The sequence below is a fragment of the Dermacentor andersoni genome, chromosome 10 (genome assembly GCF_023375885.2).
Source record: "Dermacentor andersoni chromosome 10, qqDerAnde1_hic_scaffold, whole genome shotgun sequence".
Taxonomy (NCBI): Eukaryota; Metazoa; Arthropoda; class Arachnida; order Ixodida; family Ixodidae; genus Dermacentor; species Dermacentor andersoni.
This window is the reverse complement of record NC_092823.1, coordinates 114632646-114640871: the sequence shown is the minus strand read 5'-3', so window position 1 is coordinate 114640871 and position 8226 is coordinate 114632646. Positions and strand designations below refer to the sequence as shown.

The 8226-nt window shown below is 45.2% G+C and overlaps 2 long non-coding RNA genes across 2 annotated transcripts in view; one reads left to right on the top strand and one right to left on the bottom strand.

The window, feature by feature from the left end:
* The first annotated feature begins 965 nt into the window (after positions 1–965).
* LOC129387958 (uncharacterized) lies at positions 966–6903 on the top strand. The gene is made up of 3 exons (XR_008615100.1): positions 966–1143; positions 5297–5444; positions 6619–6903. It is a non-coding gene; the product is annotated as an uncharacterized lncRNA (long non-coding RNA).
* Positions 2933–8226, bottom strand: part of LOC129387957 (uncharacterized) — a 22703-nt gene continuing 17409 nt past the window's right edge. Inside the window, exons 3-4 of the long non-coding RNA XR_008615099.2 lie at positions 4786–4855; positions 2933–4201 (exon numbers count right to left, since the gene is read on the bottom strand). This is a non-coding gene — a long non-coding RNA (uncharacterized lncRNA). The remainder of the gene's footprint in view (positions 4202–4785; positions 4856–8226) is intronic.

Sequence of the window (8226 nt, the reverse complement as noted above, 5' to 3'; positions counted from 1 at the left end):
CAGGATTGGCTAAAAGAAAGCTCTTGCGAACAATTTTGTCGTAAGAGCATTTCGTTAATCCAAGAATCTTAATCTCCTGCCTGCCATTAGAGCAAGCGCGCCTAATCACGAATCTCGTCACCATTAGCCGGCATGGCCATCGTGGAGGCTGCTGGTTTGTGACGGGGTGGCTACCGACAAAGCCATTGAGAGCATACGTGCTAACTCTCGCAATTCTATTGTAAAGCTCAGGAATTTGGGCTCACTCTACTATGCCGGGAATGTCGCGTCAAGTTTTAGGAAACAAAGATTCTGTCCGAAAAAAAAAACATGTAAAGGCAGTAAAGAATGCGTGGTGCTAAATTTATATAAAAACTGCATAGAAGGAAAAAATAAAGTATGGCGCCTGTGTCATGCTGCTGTGGAAGCGGAAAACGTCTTCTGGCATGGAGCATTTCCTTCGAGTAAGTTTATTCACCTTGCATGACAGAATTGCGCGTTCTGTGATCCATGATGGTGTAGCCATCTATCGGTGTGACGGTTTGTGAAGTGTCGTGACGACTCCTCCTGATGCTTTCTTGTAGGTATATATTTCTGGCAATTGCCAATAAACCAGTTAGAACTCAGCGCTCTGTTACTTTATCTGGCCTGCTCGGCTGGTTTCTTCCTTTGTATGTTGCGCTGTACCAGTTCGAGAATGCAATACCAACTCGCCCCCAATCCTCAACCCTAGTAACTTCCCCCTGTTTTTTGTGTCCGCGGTATTTTAAAGAAGTTTGAAGTACACAATGTGGCAGTGTATGCCCGAGAGAACATTGGTGGCACGCATGCGATGATAACAGGCCGAGCACCATAACACCCGTTCGTTCCGACAGCTCCCGTAATCGCTAGAAAAGATGGTCATCCCTTCACAGCGCTGCAGGTACTGGTCTGTAAGAAACAATTTTTCTGGCGTTCTCGGTTGTGCCACGTTGTCGCAGGGTCGGACTTATCAATCATCGACATCAACAACGTCACCATCGGCAACGCAGAGTTGGGACAGGAGGTGGCCGTGGACGTGAGAGTCGAAGTTCTCCGATCTTTTGGAAGCTATCCCGTCTTGGAAATATACGTCAACACCACAAAAGGAGAGCAACTTCCGTGCTTCTACAGTTATCTGCCGAAGTAAGGATTATTGTCGATTGTATTAGGGACAACCTCGCCATCACTACTAGAGCACATCGCATCACGGCTGCCATCGAATCTACCACTACACTCTAGTGACTGCCAATATATGATTTAACACATCATGCTTGGGACCCTTGAGAAAGTAATAACTCAGGTGCTGCGTGATTTTTATGCCGCTTCGATTTCTCGCAGTATTTATATATTAATTTATTTATTCGTTTAATCATTGGTTACCTATTTTTAATTTGTTTATTTCCACCCCTAAAAGGCAAATATGGGGTTACAGAAGGAAGCGCGCGTAATGCAAGTTCACTTGTTTAATGCGCACCACGGAAGGGTGCCGGAAGAATACTAAACTAAAAACATCCATCACACAGAAAGGAAAAATCACGACACAATCATTAGTAAAGTAAGAACATCTGGCTTGCAGAAAAAGCAACACAGTCACAACGAAACGTTGAGAAAATATAGATTATACGATGTTTGGAGTTCTAGGCATTGCTGTGATGTGTATTGCTTCCTACAGTGACGTGGCAGCGTGTGCGAGCGGCAAACGTTACCATATATTCAAGCGAACCAAGATATATTCAGACGCACCCACACCACGGTAATGTGGTGTCAATAAAGTGAATTTTTTTATTGCGCCTATATGAACACTCTCGGCGCATTTCTGCCGACGCAGTCGGCCTCACCATCGTCGTCAGTTTCTGTGTTTAGTCCAAGGGCGACAATATCATCGCCGCGCGCCGTGTGATGTATGCGCGAGTGAAAGCGTGCGAGGGTGAGCCGGCGATCGCAGCTCAATCTCACGCACGAAAGGGAGGAAAGTGGGGAGGAAGCGCGCCGTCTTCCGCCGCGCGCGAGGCTCCGGGGGGAGGGTAGGGAGGATGGCGCATTCTACTCCGGGCGGCCCGGGAGGCCGCGCCCGCCCGCCCGGGCCGCTGTATCATGAGAGCCATCTGTGCGTGTGTGTGGGGGAGATCATCGCGAGCTGTTTCCGTGGCTTAGTTCGCGTTGATGCGAGACGCAGCACCAAGTTCGATTCGCTCGCTGCTGCTGCAGCGCTACCTAACTCTAGCGCTTTGACAGCGAGTTTGCGTGGTCGTCTTGTGAAATGTGTTCGTTTGCTTGTTCGCGCGTGAAACCATGCTTGTTAATTTAGTTAGCGTGCCTATGTTTGCAAGTCTACGCGGCCGATAAAACTACTATCCTACTTCGTATAGCTGCCCACTAATTTGCTATCACAATCAATGCTTAGGCTTTCGGGCGAAACTATGACTTTTTTTCTCTGGCAAGGAATAAGAAGTTCTCTTGTTGGTACGCATGTTACACTTGTTGAAACGTAAAGGTTGTAAAAAAGGTGAACACCTATTCATTTTGCGCACTTCTTTTTATCTCTTGGTGTAAGGCAAGGGCCAGTAGCAGTTCGGAATATGCATATTTTGTTGTTCCTTATGGGCTCTAAGGCTTGTAGCGTTTATCCAGCATGTTTACTTTAACTTTTTTTTTGAAGCTACCCCGTGATGCGTCATAACTTCTGATTTCCGCACACGAAAAATGTATTGTAGCCGCTCTTTCTGAAGAAAAAATGCCTGACCCCTGGAGACTAAAGAGAAAAAAAGCGAACTTCTCTGCATTGGATATTTGTTAGGTTTCTTTTTTCATATAAAGAATATAGCTAACAACATCTAAGAACAAATAGAAACGACAGGTATAATAGCCTCAACGTAGTTCGTTATTATCTCGTGTAGCTCGTGTGTATTTCATGTATCGTAACGTTCGCTGAAGTCACCATGCAGTGCATCTGGACGAATGAAAATATACAGCGATTCGCATTTCCTGCTTCCTCTGTCATACTTCTTTTTCGAAAGAGAGAGCTCATGACCCTCGGACATTTATAGTCTCTAAGAACAATTAACGAGGTCTTTTGCCTTTCCCATTGGAATAGTCTACAAGGCAAACTGCGATGACTATGATCGCGATGAGACTTTTAAACACGTTCTGCGTGACTCCTCTCTACACAGCATGTACAGAGACGCGAGCTTACCACTGCGCCCATTCGCATTGATCACAGACTACTGTCGGAGCAAGCCATTTTTAAATGCCGACCTAATAAGCCATCACAGCAGAGGCCGACGAGTGCACTAAAGTGAAAAAAATTACTTGAGCCGTATTAGTAAGAACCTTTATACAACACCAAAACAACCACTGTTATCATGAAAGCAAGCTTCCCAAGCCAGACGAGACTCGAAAAGGACTGACCGGTAGCGACACCACCTTGAAGCTTTCGCAACAGCTCGCCATGACGTCAGCGATTGTGGCGACATCTTCTCACACTTAGGTAATCTCTTGTTGGTAAACATGGACTCCACTGCATTCTTAAAGAGCCAAAGGCTGCATTTCCGAAGTTTCGACAGGTTTTTTCGAGCCACGACTCACCATACTACGAAGCAATACTTTGAAATCTGTGACGTCGCACTCAGTGTTCAGGCACGCAATTAAAAACCATGAAACTTTGAGCTTTATTTTCTTGCCTAGCAGTCACTTACTCACTCCCCGAATCAATCAAGCAATAACTTATTCCGTCGATCTATCTATGGATCAACCAGTCAAAAAGTACTTCATTATTCAAATACACTGAAACGAATACAGAAATGTCGGGTCAGGTATCCAAGAAAGGCTAGTTTTCGGTCCAGCGAGAGAATACAACAGACTCGTATAGGTCACTTGCGGAATTTTCAACAAAACACATTGTTAACATTGTTCAACTTGTAGCCTAGCTAACAAACACACCGGAATACACAAAACAAATCTGTTAGTGAGGCAGGTTCTGAGAAGAAACAATCTCCAACTCTTCTTGACGTTAGGTGGGGTCTTAACATCCAGGAGTAACATATTCGAATCATTTTACCATAGAATTCAATTACTCTTTCGTCGTGTACATTGTAACACTATGGCAGGTGAATGTTGCCTTTGGAAGCATGCCTTGTACTCCGTGCTGGTATAGTAAAGATGCTTCGGGCAATAGAAAAGCTTTTCCGTGAAACATCGTTGTCTGGAATGGAGACATTATGGCTGCTTAGTGCCGTCGCCGACAATACGGGTTTCGTTTGGAAAATTTATTTAAATGCATAATTAGCGGAGTACGAAGTAATTGTCTTCAAAGCCTTCATCTGTAGATTTAGCAATGTAAGTGCGTGAGGTACACCACGTACGCCTCAGTATTCCAGACAGTAACAAAGATGGCTATGACAAAACGCAAAATACAATGATTTAAACATTTGCAGGAGTAAATATTTCTTAGCTTTAATTAGCATGCAACAGCCATAGGCAACCTCCTGGCAGATATTATGAATGTGAGCTTCCCAGTGTAAATGTCGGTCGAAATATGAAACCCAAATGCTTGGAAGAAGCAACTTCTTGAATGGCAATGATATAAACTAATATTTATTTGACTAGTGTCGACATTTTGTCTGCTCGAGCGCAAAACAACATATTTGCTCTTTTCGCTGTTTAAAGTTAAATTATGTCCTAAAAACCGAGACTGAATATTTGATAACTCAAGCAGTATATCAGATATTATATCGGAAGAGTGGAGACTGAGTCGCCGCTAAATATTAAAGCAGTGTCATTGCATACCTTAGAGCCTTTGAGTTCTGAAGAGCTTGAGGGAGATCAGCAACATACGGCGAGATATAGCATTATTACTCTGAAATAAACGAAAATAAAGTTATTGAAGATTGAATTACAACCTGAATTACTTTAGGGCTTCTTTCTAGTGCCCCTTTAAGGTCAACGAACCTGTGCAAACGGTCTTAGCCGTCATTTGTGTTCATTGTGCTACGCGCGATGAAGTGCTGTTATCGGAAGCGGCTGGGTTGATGCGGCTGCACTCTACCTTTTTCTCTGCCTCCCCATCTCCTAGTGTACGGCAGCAAATCTAGTAATCTGTGATAGGTAACTGCCTCTCTCGTTTCATTCCTATCACTCCATCTTTAAGAATGATTGGCCAAAGCTCCCACCTTTCACTTCGCACAGATAGGGCTGGTGACACGTGAAGCTGAGAGGCTAAGCGTTGCATAGCTTCGTTCTGTGGATTCAGCTTCCCTTGAACTCGCTTCATCAATACATTCGTATCTACTCTCCGCAGAGAAGCGAGGCTTTGTTACGTCACGACGGCGGTGGAATTAAAACTGAGTTCAGAGTGGAACAACAGTTGCCCCATAAGACCAGGTGGATACACCGCCCACCTTGCATTCAAGCTTCCTAACGTTCCATCTGCGGAGTCCTGCATAGGAGTAAGTATATGTATATTACTTTTGTTGCAAGCAAAAACAGTTATTGAAAGCGCGAGCTTTGCTTATGATCGCATTGGTATTGCAAATGCCTCACTTAAAAAAAGAAATAAAGGCCTGAAGGCAACCCCGAAGTAGAAAAATAACTAAGCCTTTCATCCTGCAAAGCACATAAATAGCAGATCATACGTATACATACATACGTATATATATATCATACGTATACATACATACGTATATATATATACACCGCCTTTCCGGGGCAGCCGCTCTACCATCTGAGCTAACCAGGCGGCTAGCAGATGGCAGGGCGAAGTCGAATTTGTCGGCAACACGAAGCAAAGGCAAGTGGTGTTTGATGTAGTAGTTCTGCGGAATCCCGCAAGGTGGAGAGAAGTAATGAATAAAGGGAAAATGAGACATCCACCCGTTCGTAGCAATTGCTGCAAAGGAAACCAAGGAACCCCCGTTGCCATGGTGTAATGCGCGCGACGGAAGACGGCGTGCTTTTACTACTCACGTATGGCACAGAAAACCAGTAACAACTGCCAGAGGGCGTCAACCCAGCGCGAATCCGCCTACCTTCTTCCTCCGCGACGCTTTGCCTCGTTTCTCCATCTACACTTCGCTCAAGGTTGCTTACACATTCCTCTAGGTGGCGGTACTATGCCGCGCGCTGCACGCGCTCCTCCGTACTATCGCCGGCGCGCAATTTTCCTCACCTTTAGGCGCCTTCCTCCTTCGCTTGCTTCGATACTTCACACATCTATCGCGAATTTCAAGAGCTGGATAGTTATGCTTCTCGTAAAAAGAAAGAACAAGAACTTTTTGCCGAAAAGTGAAGACACACTTCAGTCTGCTATCGTTGTGGCTGTGCGAAATTATTCGAACCTGCAGGTACGGTTGAATAGTTATACTGTGTCTTCCTTTATAATTTTCTCATTTTCTTGTAAAACGTTGTTGCCGTTGTTTTGGTCGATGTTCTAGTTGTATTATTGAAAGTACGGTTGTGCGCTTGCGTCTTTGACTGTGTCTAGCGTTCGTGTTAGGGTTGCTTTGTCGTGTTTTTTTGTTCGTTATTCTTCCTTGAGTAGTGTACTTGGGATTTCGGGACAGCCGGATTATCGTTCTTTCAATAAAAAAAAAAAAACCTGCACCATTTTCTTTTTCATTTCAGGATGGGGATTTGGTCTTCACTTTGAAAATCCGGGACGAAGGTTATGTTTTGGACTGTGTGACATTTCCTGTCAAGATTGATCGTCGTTGAACACGGCGCCAACTCTTCACAAATGATTCGAGCTGTATTTTGCTACAATGAAAGCAATACAGAAGGGAGAAATATGAACCTATAACTGGGAAGTTCTACGTTGGTTACAGCAGTTTCTCTATAAAAAAAACTATTGATTGTATGCTGTCTTTGTTTCCTTTAGTAGAGTGAGACTGAAAAAAAAATCATACATTTTGCTGCCTGTGCTAAAACGGGCGGAAAAGAAATACCTTAGCTTACCTTTCTTTTGCAAAACGTTATTTGCAAAGAATTCGCATTATTGGAATAGAATGCATATTTCTGTCGTACTTGCCCAGTCACAGGGTTCGGTAGTTAAAAGAACATGCTCAAGTGATGAACGTGCAACATATTCTAATTAATGAAAATAAGTTGTCCAGAATTGCTGCATATTTACAACATCGCCAGCATGGCAATGTAACCTGAGAAGAAACGAAGGGCCGCGCAGTGAGGGATAGAAAAAAATGCTCAGTCTACTGTTAGGTTACCTGAAGAGGGCAGCGTAGATTAGTGCGTAAACGGGTGTGGATGGTGTTGTAGTTGAGACTAGAAAGTGAAGTGGGAGAGAGAGAGAAAACAAGGGTAGGAAAGGCAGGGAGGTCAACCAGAACAGCATCCGGTTTGCTACCCTACACTGGGGGTGGGGGAAAGGGGAATAGAAAGAGGAAGAAAGGGAGAGAGGAAGCACTGAGTACGTATGGGAGCGACACCATCACAAGGACACTATAAACGGTCTGTTAAGCCCGTGCACTTCAAGTACCGCACTAGTGCACGAATCGCTTTTCGAGCCAGTGACGGGTGTGGCCACTGTCCGAGTATCTTTGACTCGGTGAAAGATCTCGAGTCCAGTCTGCGTAAAGTTGCCCGCGGAGAGAGGCGTTGGACATCGTAGCGAGGGCAGGTACACAATAGGTGCTCGATGGTCTCCTCGCACCCACAGGAGTCGCACATCGGGCTCTCGGCCATTCCCATACGGTAGGAGTATGCGTTCGTGAACGCCACTCCCAGCCACAAGCGACACAACAAGGTTGCTTCGCCGCGGGGAAGGCTAGATGGCAGTTGTAGCCGTAGTGTGGGGTCCAGTTTACGTAATCTGCAATTGCAGCCACTTGAAATCCAGAGATCTTGGGACTTCTTACGCGCAAGTTGGCGAAGTTCTCTGGCAGCGTCCGACCTCGCCAAAGGTGTTGGACGCGTCTTGGTATCTTCGTGGGCACACCGGGCAGCCTTGTCAGCTAGGTTGTTGCCGACGATGCCACAGTGAGCAGGAATCCACTGAAATATAATGTGGTGTCCACTTTCCAGAGCATGGTGGTGCAGTTCCCTGATTTCAGATGTCATTTGCTCGTAAGTTCTGTGACGTAATGCGGACTTGATGATGTGAAGGGCTGCCTTAGAGTCACAAAATACGACCCATTTCTCTGTAGGCTCTTCGGTGATGTACATCATAGCGGCATGGATAGCTGCAAGTTCTGCCGATGTAGATGTAGTCGTGTGCGA